The sequence below is a fragment of the Notechis scutatus genome, chromosome 6, assembly GCF_049901735.1.
Source record: "Notechis scutatus isolate UNSWTSFEM ecotype Mainland chromosome 6, rNotScu1.2, whole genome shotgun sequence".
In the NCBI taxonomy this organism is placed as follows: Eukaryota; Metazoa; Chordata; class Lepidosauria; order Squamata; family Elapidae; genus Notechis; species Notechis scutatus.
Window position 1 is genome coordinate 76,563,742 of NC_142014.1, and position 14,682 is coordinate 76,578,423.

The 14,682-nt window shown below is 44.6% G+C and overlaps 1 protein-coding gene and 1 long non-coding RNA gene across 3 annotated transcripts in view; both read right to left on the minus strand.

The window, feature by feature from the left end:
* TAF3 (TATA-box binding protein associated factor 3) overlaps positions 1-14,682 on the minus strand; it is a 177,768-nt gene that overhangs the window by 94,781 nt on the left and 68,305 nt on the right. The window lies entirely within an intron of this gene.
* Positions 12,142-13,581, minus strand: LOC148130255 (uncharacterized). The gene is made up of 2 exons (XR_015750226.1): positions 12,378-13,581; positions 12,142-12,197 (listed from the first exon to the last, which is right to left on the minus strand). It is a non-coding gene; the product is annotated as an uncharacterized LOC148130255 (long non-coding RNA).

Sequence of the window (14,682 nt, forward strand, 5' to 3'; positions counted from 1 at the left end):
TAGATTGACACGTTTCTGCGAACCCAGCCAAAGTGCTAATTCTCTCCATTTTATTAGTTGAGCTGGCAAGGGCCAGCTTTCGAATTACAGCCAGTTCAGAATTGCTGACCGCTCTATTGCCAAGGCTTAATTGAAGTGCTTACCCGGGCCATGTTCCACTGGCTTTTTTTTTTTTTTGCTGGGAGTCTTAAACTGCTATAACATGCAGCTTCTCTCCTTTCGTCCACTTTTCTGAAGATTAGGGTGGAGAGGAGGAAGAATTATCTCCAGAGAAATATAAAAGATACTATTGATTTTCGGTAAGAAGTCTGTAGAAGTTCTTAATACTTGCTTATCTATACTCCTCTACCGTCTAAGCCCCTATCTCTGAAACTATCCTTCCCAATGTTATCTAGCAAAAAAAAAAAAAAAAAAGGAAATAACATTCGGTTCTTTGCCGGCTCAAATATAGCTTTCTCCAAAGTTGTAATACTACTAACTCCAGGTACCACATTTGTACAGTGTCCAATGACTTGAATGCATTCCACAGTTTTGCTGAAAATAGTACCAGGCGGTTATGACTTACAATTTTTTTCCCCTTTTTTGGCACTGGGGTGCTAAATGGAATGTAGCCGATGCCAACGGCGATATAAGGCACAGGGGCAACTCCTCAAAAGAAGCAGCGCTGGAGTGCCGATATAGTGGTGTGCAGGGGTGGGCTTCAGATAATTTAATGACTGGTTCTCTGCCCCGGTTGCTGGGTGGGTGTCGGCCTCCTGTACCACCCTGGGTGTGAAAATGGGCCACGGGAGGCACGTTTTTGCCCTCCCCGGGTTCCAAAGTCTCTCTGGAGGCTGGAAACGAGCCTCGGAGGGGGCCCTGCACTTATCTGGGATCCAACACGGACGGTGTGGGGACTCCTGGGAGTGGTGGAGGGGGGTGAGCAGGGCCAGCGAGTTATTAGAACTACCGGTTCGCCGAACCAGATGTAAAATTAACACCCGGTTCGCCTGAACTGATACGAACCGGCTGAAGTCCACCACTGGTGGTGTGTTGAGCTGGTGCAGGGATCATTTATAATGACCGTTTTGGGGGGCAACCACCAACTCTTCAGAATACGTTTCTCGCTCGTGTGATCTTTAAGGCCCAACTCTGCTATGATAGATATATTACATTTATTAACCATATTACAGATGCTGAATCATTTTTTTTTAAAATAACCCAACAGCAAAATTATAATTCCAAGGCAGTGATGGCAAAGCTGTGACATGGGTGTCATAGGTGACATGCCGCGCCATTTTTTGCTGACGTGTGGGGGTCTCTCGGGACTCTGAAAAATCATGCTTGTGTGATTTTTGAAGGGGAGGGGAAGTCTCCCACTTGTATGTTGTATGTGGGTATAAGAGAGAGAGAGAGAGAGAGAGAAGGAAGGAGAGAGGGAGAGGAAAAGAGGGAGAGACACACAAGGGAGTGAGAAAGGAGGGAGGGGGAGAGAGAGAGAAAGGAGGGAGAGAGGAGAGAGGGATGGAAGGAGAGTGAGGAGGAGAGAGTGTGAGAGAGAGGGAAAGAGGTAGAGAGAGGGAGTGAAGGGAGGAATGGGGAGAGAGAGAAAGGAGGGAGAGAGTGAGAGAGGGATGGAAGGAGAGTGAGGAGAGAGAGTGTGAGAGAGGGAAAGAGGAGAGAGAGGGAGTGAGAAGGGAGGGGGGGAGAGAGAGAGAAAGGAGGGAGAGAGTGAGAGAGGGATGGAAGGAGAGTGAGGAGGAGAGTGTGAGAGAGAGGGAAAGAGGTAGAGAGAGAGGAGTGGAAAGGGAGGAATGGGAGAGAGAGAGAAAGGAGGGAGAGAGTGAGAGAGGGATGGAAGGAGAGTGAGGAGGAGAGAGTGTGAGAGAGAGGAAAGAGGTAGAGAGAGAGGGAGTGCGAAAGGAGGAATGGGGAGAGAGAGAGAAAGGAGGGAGAGAGTGAGAGAGGGATGGAAGGAGAGTGAGGAGGAGAGAGTGTGAGAGAGAGGGAAAGAGGTGAGAGAGAGGGAGTGCGAAAGGGAGGAATGGGGAGAGAGAGAAAGGAGGGAGAGAGTGAGAGAGGGATGGAAGGAGAGTGAGGAGGAGAGAGTGTGAGAGAGAGGGAAGAGGTAGACAGAGAGGGAGTGCGAAAGGGAGGAATGGGGAGAGAGAGAAAGGAGGGAGAGAGAGAGAGGGATGGAAGGAGAGTGAGGAGGAGAGAGTGTGGAGAGAGAGGGAAAGAGGTAGAGAGAGAGGAGTGCGAAGGGAGGAATGGGGAGAGAGAGAGAAAGGAGGGAGAGAGTGAGAGAGGGATGGAAGGAGAGAGGAGGAGAGTGTGAGAGAGGGAAAGAGGTGAGAGAGAGGAGTGCGAAAGGGAGGAGGGGAGAGAGAGAGAGAAAGGAGGGAGAGAGTGAGAGAGGGATGGAAGGAGAGTGAGGAGGAGAGAGTGAGAGAGGGAAAGAGGTAGAGAGAGAGGGAGTGCGAAAGGGAGGAATGGGGAGAGAGAGAGAAAGGAGGGAGAGAGTGAGAGAGGGATGGAAGGAGAGTGAGGAGGAGAGAGTGTAGAGAGAGGGAAAGAGGTAGAGAGAGAGGGAGTGCGAAAGGGAGGAATGGGGGAGAGAGAGAGAAAGGAGGGAGAGAGTGAGAGAGGGATGGAAGGAGAGTGAGGAGGAGAGTGTGAGAGAGAGGGAAAGAGGTAGAGAGGGAGTGCGAAAGGGAGGAATGGGAGAGAGAGAAAGGAGGGAGAGAGTGAGAGAGGGATGGAAGGAGAGTGGAGAGTGTGAGAGAGGAAAGAGGTAGAGAGAGAGGGGAGTGTGAAAGGGAGGGGGGAGAGAGAGAGAAAGGAGGGAGAGAGTGAGAGAGGGATGGAAGGAGAGTGAGGAGGAGAGAGTGTGAGAGAGAGGGAAAGAGGTAGAGAGAGAGGGAGTGCGAAAGGAGGGGGGAGAGAGAGAGAGAGAGAGAGAGAGAGAAAGGAGGGAGAGAGGAGAGAGGGATGGAAGGAGAGGAGGGGAGAGAGGTGTGAGAGAGGGAAAGAGGTGAGAGAGAGGGAGGCGAAGGAGGGAGGGGAGAGAGAGAGAGAGAAAGGAGGGAGAGAGAGAGGATGGAAGGAGAGTGAGGAGGAGAGAGTGTGAGAGAGAGGGAAAGAGGTAGAGAGAGAGGGAGGGAGTGAGAGAGGAAGGAGGGGGAGAGGGGAAAGGAGGAAGAAGAGGGAGGGAGAGCGAGAGAGTTTGAGGGGGAGGGAGAGGCAGATAGGAAGTGAGAGAGGGAGTGAGTGAGGGGAAGAGAGTTCGAGGGGGAAGGGAGAGAGAGGGAAGGAGGAAGAAAGGGAAAGAGGGAGAGACAGATGAGTAGTGAGAGAGGAAAGGAGGGAGAGGGAGAGAAAGGAAGGGGAAGAGAGAGCGATAAGAGGGCACCAGGAGGTTCAAGGTAGGCATTTTCTGAATTTTGGGCACACCGAGTCCAAAAGGTTCGCCATCATTGCTCTAAAGCAGGGTGTCCAACCTTGGCAACTTTAAGCCTTGTGGACTTCAACTCCCAGAATTCCTCAGCCAGCAAAGCTGGCTGAGGAATTCTGGGAGTTGAAGTCCACAAGGCTTAAAGTTGCCAAGGTTGGACACCCCTGCTCTAAAGGGTGTTGTTGTTGTCCCCGCTCCTTCTTAGCTCAGCTAATGCCAACCTGTGTAAATTTTTTTGGCAGAAGGCTACACTCCCCCTCCTCAGTTTGAAAGGACTTGCTAGTACAACAAATCTATTAAATCCAAAAGCCGATTGTTCCTTGCCAGGTGTTGCCGGAAGTGGGCATATGAATTCACACGGCTTCCTTTTCAGTTTTGGAATCGCCTTGGCAACCGGCGGTAAGGAATATGGGTAGGGGAAGAAGTGGACAGGGGAGGGTCCCACAGATCCTCCATTACAGGCACCCCCTCCCGAACAGCTGCAGCCTTACTGGAGTGTGTGTGTGTGTGGGGGGGGGGGTTGGTAGAAGAGGGAAATGGGGAAGGATCAACTCGCTTCCCCCACTGACTTGAAGGTTGCAAAAAGGGGACCACATGATCTTAGGACACAGCCGTGTGGTCATAAATATGAATCAGTTGCCAAGCATCTGAATTTTGTGCACAGGATCACGGGGATGCTTCAAAAGTCACAACGGAGAAAAACAGTCACTTTTTTTTAGTGCTGTTGTAACTTTGAATGGTCCCTAAATGAACCGTTGTAAGTCGAGGACTGCCTGTATTAACCGTGATCCCCATTCATGAAAAGGTTGTCTGCTGTTAGCTGAAAACCTTCAACTTTATCCCACCTTTATCCCACCAACTGAAACAAAATGTAAGTTTGACTCATATTTCATACCCGTATTTCCCTGAAAATAAGACCAGGTCTTATATTAATGTTTGCTCCAAAAGCTGCAATAGGGCTTATTTTCTGGTTGGTCTTATTTTGGGAGAAATACAGTAAATAGCCCGTCTGGCTGGCGATCTTAACTGGGGGCTTATTTTTGGAGTAGGGCTTATATTATGAGCGCCCTGAAAAATCATGCTAGGGCTTATTTTCCCATTGGGTCTTATTTTTAGGGGGGGGGTCCTCATATGATCCATTTTTCCAACCTTCTGACAGCAAAGTCAATGGGGAAGTCCATGATTCACTTAACCACCGTGTTACTAATTTAACAACTCACTTAATTCACAATTCACTTAACAAGAAAGGTCATAAAATGGAGCAAAACTCACTTCATTAATTTCTCGCATAACAACATAAATCTTGGGCTCAATTGTGGTCGTAAGTTGAGGACTACCTGCAATACTTTCCCCCTTTTGAATGGAGGAAACAAGGAAAGATTTTGGTATTCTGTTTCAATTAGCACACTGACATTAACCAGATACAGGCAAGCTAGAATAACAGAGTCACAGAATTGGGAGCTCCACCTTTTAATAGCTAGTGCCAGAATTTCTAAAAATAATCAGGGAAATATCAATATCCCCCAAGTTCCGACATTTATCATTACACCACTTAGTTCCATTTGCTTAAAAATATGTCCCAATACATTATTCTGTGGTACTAATCTTGATCCTAACTTCTACATTTTACTCTGATTTTTATTTTTAATTAACTTTTCTTTAACTGTCTTCTTTCTAGCATCTTTATTATACACTGCCGTTGTAAGCCTTTGCTTTTAAAAACCGGGGTGAAAATCAATTATTGCACATTTCCTGCACCTAAATTATCTTTTCTTCTCCTTGGGGCCATAAGAACATTTTATAAAATTCTCAATTTTCAGAAAGGTAAATGATTCATTCCGTTCCTGTTTATATTTCTATTATTATTATAATAATAAGATGATCTAGGTCTTTCCCTAGAGCTTTTTGCATTTTGTTTTCTCTTAAGTCTGTTTAGACGTGCCGAAAGGACTGGCCTTCATTAGGAATTTCTGCAAATCTCATGTCTGTACAATCTATGGCAATAACAAGCAAGATATTAGCTTGTGCATAATCAAAAGCCATTCCTCTGTAGTCTCTTCCACACAGAGACAGATTAAGAAGCATTAGCTTCTTTTAAACCAAGAATTGTGAAATTATAACAGCATACTGTATGTGATTTGAACGGGGGAATAAAAAAAAAAAGGAGGTGGGGAGAAGCAGGATCTCTCCCCTCAAGAAAGAAACCCACTGGAACAACCATAATAATCCAATTATATACGAAGATATATATTGGGGCATCTGTGTGAGAATGTAAAAAATGTTTTTTTCCACCAGGGCAAAATTAGAATGAGCCTATTATTATTTTGTAAATGTAATGATGATTAGGAAATCAAGCTGTAAAGGAAGGAAGGAAGGAAGGAAGGAAGGAAGGAAGGAAGGAAGGAAGGAAGGAAGGAAGGAAGGAAGGAAGGAAGGAAGGAAGGAAATGGATAGATGGAAACAAGGAAAGAAGGGAAGAGCTGGATGGATGGATAGAAACAAGGAAAGGAGGGAAGGGGAGAGAGAAGAAGGACAGAGGGAGGGAGGGAGGAAGGGAGGGAGGGAGAAAGGAAAGAAGGAAGGAAGGAAGGAAGGAAGGAAGGAAGGAAGGAAGGAAGGAAGGAAATGGATAGATGGAACAAGGAAAGAAGGGAAGAGCTGGATGGATGGATAGAAACAAGGAAAGGAGGGAAGGGAGAGAGAAGAAGGACAGAGGAGGGAGGGAGGAAGGGAGGGAGGGAGAAAGGAAAGAAGGAAGGAAGGAAGGAAGGAAGGAAGGAAGGAAGGAAGGAAGGAAGGAAGGAAGGAAGGAAGGAAGGAAATGGATAGATGGAAACAAGGAAAGAAGGAAGAGCTGGATGGATGGATAGAAACAAGGAAAGGAGGGAAGGGAGAGAGAAGAAGGACAGAGGGAGGGAGGAGGGAGAAGGAAAGAAAGGAAGGAAGGAAGGAAGGAAGGAAGGAAGGAAGGAAGGAAGGAAGGAAGGAAGGAAGGAAGGAAGGAAGGAATAGGAGTTTAGTGGATCCGGCCATGCAGAAAATTAACCTGACATGAGAATGTTTTATGCTGTGCCTTTTTGGGGGGTGAATAGAAAGGTGCAGAAGAAGCTTAAAAGGGCTAAGCCAGGTTATAAGGAGTCCCTTATTTGATCATGGTTGGGAAGGAGGGGACACAGAAGGGAGGGTGATTTCTACAGAATTAGGCCAAGGAGAAATCCTGGATAGTTTTGCTTTCTAGAAACTACAAGGTGTTGCTAGACATTTTGACTAATGACTTACCGGTATATAACTATTGGAACACAGACTAAATAGGATTTTGTTTTTAGGTGGGCAAATACAGGTAGTCCTCGACATATGACCACAATTGGGCCCAAGATTTCTGTTGTCAAGTGAGACAGCTGTTAAAGGAGTTTTGTCCCATTTTACGACCTTCCTTGCCACCGTTGATAAGTGAGTCACTGCGGTTGTTAAGTTAGTAACTTGTACTTGCATAGGGGAGAATGGAAGAGTCAGAATTCAGCTCAAATGCAGGCAGTCCTCCACTTACAACAGTTCATTTAGCGTCCATTCAAAATTACAACTCATAACTGTGAAAAATGATCGTAAGTCTTTTTTTCGTTTAGTGACCACTCAAAATTACAACAGCACTGAAAAAAAAAAGACTTACGACCATTTTTCACAGTTATGACCATTGTAGCATCCCCCTGGTCGCGTGATTTAATAACCGAGCGATTAACACTTAACAAATGGGGCAAGGAAAACCGTAAAATGGGACAAAAAACTCACTTAACAAAATTTCTCACTATTGTGGTCGTAAGTCGAGGACTACCTGTACACTGGCCACGCAACAACCCAACAACAACAACAAAAAAAGGAAGGAACAGAAAGAACTGATATTTTTTTTTCCTCTAAAGAGGCATTCGGGGGGGGGGGCTCTCCAAAACCTGATCTCCACTTCAGACATAAAATAGACATTGTGCTTGATTTGCTTCAGGAAAGACCGCTAAGGGATTTGATTCCATATTATCTGAAACTAGCCGGTTATCCGAAGCCTCATCTTCGCAGGGGAATGGAATGCACAAAAGCAGAGCTTTAGCACACAATAAATTATCTGTACAAATTGGTCTTCATTCAGCAGGCAAATTTAAAAACCCAAATTGCGGGCAGACTACTGATCTGTTTCGTTCTTGGCACAGGAAAGCGTATCAGGCTCAGGAATCGTTATTCATTTAACGCCCCCCCCCCCAAAATACCCTGACAGTTATCCCAAACTAGCATTAGTATAAGTAATTGGCGTAAATGTGTATAAGCAATAAGTGTACATGTCTATTAGCATACGTGTGTCAAAATAAATACTTGGATGTTGTTGTTTTTTCCTGAAAATTTTTATTGAATAAATATTAAAATGTTGGACCCGATGTGACTTTCCTGGCATTTGCCTTTGCCATATATACAATAAAATAAAACCACATAAAACAGATAACCTGCTACTTATATCATACAGTGCTAAGTTTGTGCTATTAACATTGTCGGGTGAAGTTCCATTCAAAATCCAAGAAAGAAAGCCTTAGACTCCATGGTTGCAGAGAAAAGGACTTTGACTGAAAATGGAAGTGGTAGCATCAGAAGAAATGCAAGAACTGAGGCAATAGGTACGAAAATCACATATAGAAAGTTAGCCCCTGTTCCTACCCCCCCATAATTCAAACTGGCCATCCAATCTGAGGTGTGTATAATGTCATATGGGTGAATCTTCAGGTAGTGTTTCAGACATCTGGCATGCCAAGATGGTTGACCTTGGCCTAGACCAGGGGTGTCCAACCTTGGCAATGTTAAGACTTGTGGACTTCAACTCCCAGAGTTCCTCAGCCAGCTTTGCTGAGAGTTGAAGTCCACAAGTCTTAAAGTTGCCACGGTTGGATACCCCGGCCTAGACAGATAAGAGGCTACATCTGCGCAGTAAGCAAGTAAGCATAATCAAGAAAACATCCCAACTTTTACATTTCACCAACTTAAACCTCCCCATGAAGCCCAATTATTCTTTCCTCCCCCCATTTCTATGGCATCCGGAAAGACAAGCAGAAGAAGGATTCTTGGAGGCTGACAAACATATTCATTTATCTTTATATTTACAACATAGACGTTTATGCTCTTTGTATTACAAATTACCAAAACAAACACTTGTGATGCCGATGATTTGTTCTGAAACGATAATATAGGTCAGTGGTGGCTAACCTTTTTCGGCTCCCGAGCTGATAATTGCAAATGCGCTTGCCTGGGCGCGCTCGTGTGCCAGCACCCAGAAGGCAATGTGTGCTGGCCCCACCACGCCCCCTGCGCATGCGTGTGTGACCTCCCTCACGCGCTGCGTGTCTTTGCGCCTGCGTGACTCCCCCCTCATGTGCCGCATGTCTGTGCATGTGTGTGCAATTCCCCTCGCACACACTGCATCTTTGCGCATGCGCACGTAACTCCTTCACGCACTGCGCATCTGCACATGGGATTCCCCCCTCATGCGCCATGTGTCTTTGTGCATGAGCGTGCAACTCCCTCCTCGCACGCTGCACATCTGCACATGCACTCATGTCTCCTGCGCACCCACCCCACCCCCTGTGCATGCACGCCAGATACCCGACAACCAGCTATCGGGCGGTGGCACGCGCATGCATGCACAGTGGGGCTCTTCCAGGCGACCTCTCACATGCCGGGGGAAATGGCTCTGCATGCCACTTCCGGCACACGTGGCATAGGTTCGCCAACACAGATATAGGTAGTCCTTGACATACGGCCACGATTGAGCCCAACATTAATGTTACTAAGGAAAACAACTGCTAAAGGGAGTTTCTGCCCCTTACAAACAAAATCGTGCCACCATTGTTAAGTGAATCTTGGCTTCTGCATTGACTTCCCGTTTGACTTTTTTTTACACTTATGACCACTGCAACATCCCCATAGTTGCGTCATCAAAATTTGGACACTTGGCAACAGGTTCATATTTAGGACGGTTTGCAGTGTCCAAAGGTCTTGTAATCTTCTTTTGAGACTTTCTGACAAGCAAGCTCAATGGGAAAGCCACTTAACTGTGCAACTAACTTAACAGCTGCAGTGATTCACTGAACAATTATGGCAAGAAAGATTGTAAAATGAGGCAAAACTCACTTAACAATTGTCTCGCTTAGCAACATAAATTTTGGACCCAGCTGTGGTCATAAGTCAAGGACTACCTGTATGGCAAGAATAAATATGTTCCAAAGTCCATTTAAAGCAGAGGATTAGGAAAGGGAATGTAGAACTGTTCTGGTGTAGAATTATGTTCTTGAGAAGGTGATATGTTATCTAGCATAGTGTTTTTTTGTCAACCGTGGTCACTTTTAAGGCCTGTGGACTTCAACTCCCAGAATTCCCCAGCCAGCAAAACTTAATATTGTTGTCTGTTCTGGTCAGCGTGAACCTTAATTGTGTAAATGTCCCTGGCCACAAGTTCCAATGAATTTACCAAAACTGACTTCTATTCAAGAAAAAAATAGAAAGGACGATAGTCTTTATTAGGAAGAAAAAAGCAAAGAAAAAAAAGGAAGAAAACCCCCACAAAGTCAGAAATATACATCTACATAATAACCGCAAAATCTGATTGAAGCATGACATAAAATTTCCAAACTGCATTCAAAGAAGTTCTCATGTGAACATCTGTACAACAAGGCAGCGTTTTAAAAAGGAAATGTCAGGTCATGTCAATGTGAAACTCAGAAATGTGATAAGGTATCAGAGAGCTTTCCTTAGAAAATAAAGTTTTAAATGAGGTGGCTTCCTTTGGAATTACCAGAGGAAGACATATTGCTATTAGAAGTGTTTAAACTTCAAAAGCATGTTCTGGTTCACAGCACTTAAAAACTGGTTTTTCTCCAAAATAAAAGTTTGTGTGTGTCTGTTTGTAAATGGGGTCAGCCTAATATAGGGAGTCCCTGACTTACATCCATTCATTTAGACTTATGACTTATGTCTCGCTTAGCAACCCAAATGTTGGGCTCAACTGTGGTCATAAGTCAAGGACTATCTGCACTTGCAGGCTTCCCAGCTGGCTTCCAACAAGCAAAGTCAACGGAGGAAGCCAGATTAATTTAAGCAACTGCATGATTCACTAAACAACTGCACTGATTTGCTTGCGGCCAAAAACGGTCATAAAATGGGAAACAATTCATTTTAACATAAACGCTCTTGCTTGGCAATTGAAGTTTTGGGTTCCACTATAGTAGTAAGTCTTCAATTTGAATAAATATCTATGTATTGAGAATTTCAATAGTTTTATTAGATGAGATGGATGGCACACACATCAAACAAACAAACAAACAAATAATAACTTTATAACCCATCTTCATTATTAATTCCCAAAGGGGCCAACTGGACTTTTAGTGAAGGAAAAAGTTAGAAAAATTATCCAAAAAGCACACATTTTTTGGAGGGGAGGGGGACGAGGCAGAGGGAACAGCGGGCCAATATGAATGGCTTACTCTAAAGTCAACTGCTAAAATATAGCTAGAGGTTCTTTGCATTATTGGATTGTTAAATAGTATATCTAGCTGAGGGCTCCTTTGTGCTCTCTGAGCTGGGTTATTCTTTTTGTAGAGGTTTCATTGCCCAACTAGGTAACATCTTCAGTGTTGGCACTGATACAGCCACACTGATGATGATACATAGTTGGGTCATGAAACGTCTGCAAGAAAACCACCAAGCTCAGAGAGCATCAAAGACCCCACAGTTCTCCTCCTTCCCCGTCTCTTCCTCCTTCTCTCTCCTCCTTCCCTTTTATTCCTTCTCCTTCTCCTTCTTCTTCCTCTCCTCCTCCTCCTCCTCCTCCTCCATTCCTTAAGTCATCTTCCCTTCTACCACTGATGTTGTTTTGTTACCTAGCTTGGGAAAGCAGTTTGCAAGAAAAAAAAAAAAAAAAAAAACCAAAAAAACCACAGCCTCCCCCTCTATTCTTAAACCATCTAGCTCAGAGAGCAAAAGGACCCCACAGTTCTTCTCCTTCTCTCTCCTCCTCCTTCCCTTCCTTCTCCCCTTTATTCCTTTTCCTTCTTTCTTCCTCTTCTCCTTATCTTCCCCATCTCCTCCGTTCCTTAAATCTTATTCCCTTCTACCACTGATGATGTCACCTAGCTCGTGAAAAACGTCTGCAAGAAAACCACCAAGCTCAGAGTACCAAGGACCCACAGTTCTTCTCCTCTCTCTCTTCCTCCTCCTCTCTTCCTCCTCCTCTTCCATTCTTAAACATCTGTCAGAGCAGAAGACCCAGTTCCTTCTCTTCCTCTTCCTCTCTCTCTCCTTCCTCCTTCTCCTGATTTATTATTATTCCTCCTCCTCCTCCTCCTCCTCCCTCCTCCTCTTCCATTCCTTAAACCATCTAGCTCAGAGAGCAGAAGGATCCCAGTTCTTCTCCTTCTCTCTCTTCCTCCTTCTCATCCTTCTTCCCTTTTATTCCTTTTCCTTCTTTCTTCCTCTTCTCCTTATCTTCCTCTTCTCCTCTGTTCCTTAAATCTTATTCCCTTCTACCACTGATGATGTTGCCTAGCTTGTGAAAAACATCTGCAAGAAAACCACCAAGCTCAGAGAGTACCAAGGACCCCACAGTTCTTCTCCTTCTCTCTCTTCCTCCTTCTCTTTCTTCTCCCCTTTATTCCTTTTCCTTCTTTCTTCCTCTTCTCCTTATCTTCCTCTTCTCCTCTGTTCCTTAAATCTTATTCCCTTCTACCACTGATGATGTCACCTAGCTCGTGAAAAACATCTGCAAGAAAACCACCTAGCTCAGAGAGCACCAAGGAGCCCACAGTTCTTCTCTCTCTTCCTCCTTCTCCTCCTTCTTCCCATTTATACCTTCACTCTTTCTTTCTTCCCCTCCTCCTCCATTCTTTAAACCATATTCCCCTCTACCACTGAAAGATGTCACCTAGCTCATGAAACCGTCTGCAAGAAAACCACCCAGCTCAGAGAGCACCCGCAGTTCAACCCCTGAGCTACAAATCTTCTGTCGGATTATTCAGCCTTAGAAATAACTGGGAGCAGAGCTTTTAATGCTGCTTCCTTGGTCTCCCCACTGAGAGCAAAGCAGCTGCGGCCGCTACAATGCGCCAACTGTTATTTCCAACACACAGCCCAACTTCAAGCCAGTGTATTTTGCATGAGGAAGGCAATGAACACATAAACCATATGTGGGGAGCGGGAGAGCCAGCTGCCTCTCAGGGGCAGATGATTAAAGCAAAAAAAAAAAAAAAAATCGAATAAAAGAACAGCGCAGGCGGGGCTAATACTTCTCTGTATCAGTTTCAAGAACTGTGTTAATTCTGACTCACCTGGGATTCTAACTAAAGCATCAATATGGATGCTTCAGCTAAACCTCTCTAACCGGAGGATGAAAATGGTGCCGGAAGACCGATACACACTCCGTTTCATGGCTGATTGCGCCCTCATGAATATGTTTTTCCCTAACAGGAAGTCAATGTGTCAAGTCCCAATTTGGGGACTCCTGATGGGATTCCTATCAAGAATGCACTTTCGGCTGAAACTAGATCACTTCTGTATCCATCGGAGCGCTTAGAAAGAAGGGCGCTGTGTAATTGCCGGATCGGAAGAATTTCTCCAGCTGGTGTTTATTCAAGGGAAGTTTCCATACCTACACAGAATCTGGATGACTTAGGCACTGAATCTCCTTTGCTATGCAAATGTTGTTCCCCTGCTGGGTTTACTTCAGATTAAAAAAACTAAAACTAAAACTAAAACAAGAGGTCAGATTTTTAAAAACATTATGCCGTTTACAAAATTGTACCCCAATGTTTCTTGGAACTGCAATTGTCACCAGGAGAAAGGAAAAAGGAAGGGAGAAAGGGGGAAAGGGAGAAAGAAAGGAAGGAAAGAAAGGAAAGGGGAAAAGAAGGGAGAAAGGAAACAGAGAGACAAGAGAAAGGAAAGGAGATTTTGAAATCAAGTTTCAAAATGACCCAGTTGTACTCAGGGCTGTAAAAATCAGATTCTACAAGAAATAGTTCCTAGGGATTTAATTCAAAGTTAAAGTACTCTAATAAAAAAAAACTTTATAGCAATATTTCAGAAAGTGTTATTATGAGGAAGCCAGAATCTGATTTACCAAAAAAAAAGGCTAAAGTTAGTTCTCAACTTATGACCACAACTGGACCGGAATGTCCATCATTAAGTGATTCAGACATAAACCAAGATGTCATGTGACATCACTCAACAATTGTAACCCTTATACTCTGCTTTTGTTGTCATTAATTGAGGATCGCAGGTTATGTGGAAGGATTCCCGGTCAGGGAGTGCAGGGATGCCGCAGGGGAGGCTCTTGGGGTCCGACACAGGCTGTATGCGAGGTGAGGGTGCTGCTGCTTCCAACATGGCCTTCTGCCACTGATGCTGTTGCCTAGTTGGGTCGTGAAATGTCTTTAAGAAAACCACCAAGCTCAGAGTGCACCAAGGACCTCACAGGGGATGTTGGAAGTGGTACCCAAGTATCTTGGGGTGAGATGGACAGCAAATGCGTTCAATAAACAAAACAAATAAAAACATGCTCAGGAAGCAACAAAGCAGCTTAAGGAAAACTTAAGCAAACAGTCCTGGAAAAGGAGGATCAATGTGGTGGGGAAAAAAAAGAAAAAAAGAAAAGAAAAAGAAACTCAATGCCAAAACAGGAAATGCTGCAAAGATCAAATTATCAAACACTGCACATTTAATTTTTTATTTTATGGAGCCTACTGTTCTATTCCTACATCCAGGTAGATCCATCTATCTACCTTTTCTTGTTAAGAATCGATATACTATGTATATTATGCACACCTTAGACTAGGGATGTCCAATCTTGACACCTTTAAGACTTGTGGACTTCAACTCCCAGAATTTTGGGAGTTGAAGTCCACAAGCTTTGCTGGCTGGGGAATTCTGGGAGTGGAAGTTCACAGGTTTTTAGATTCCTTTCCATTTTCCCCAGACCACACTGAACCACTGAATGGCATGCTCTGGATTATGCTCCCCAAGGTTGGCAGAACCAGGACAAAGCTAAATTTGATTTAAGCGGAATGCTAATTAAGCCCCGTTAACCCGATTACTCTTCCAGCCATTGATAGGGTTTCCTCTTTTGTCACGTTAAAAATAGTAAATCTGGGGTGACTCTGGGGCCTTAATGGAAGGTTTTTGAAGAGGGTCTGGGATATTGGCCTGCAACTTATATCCTTTTCTCATTCTTT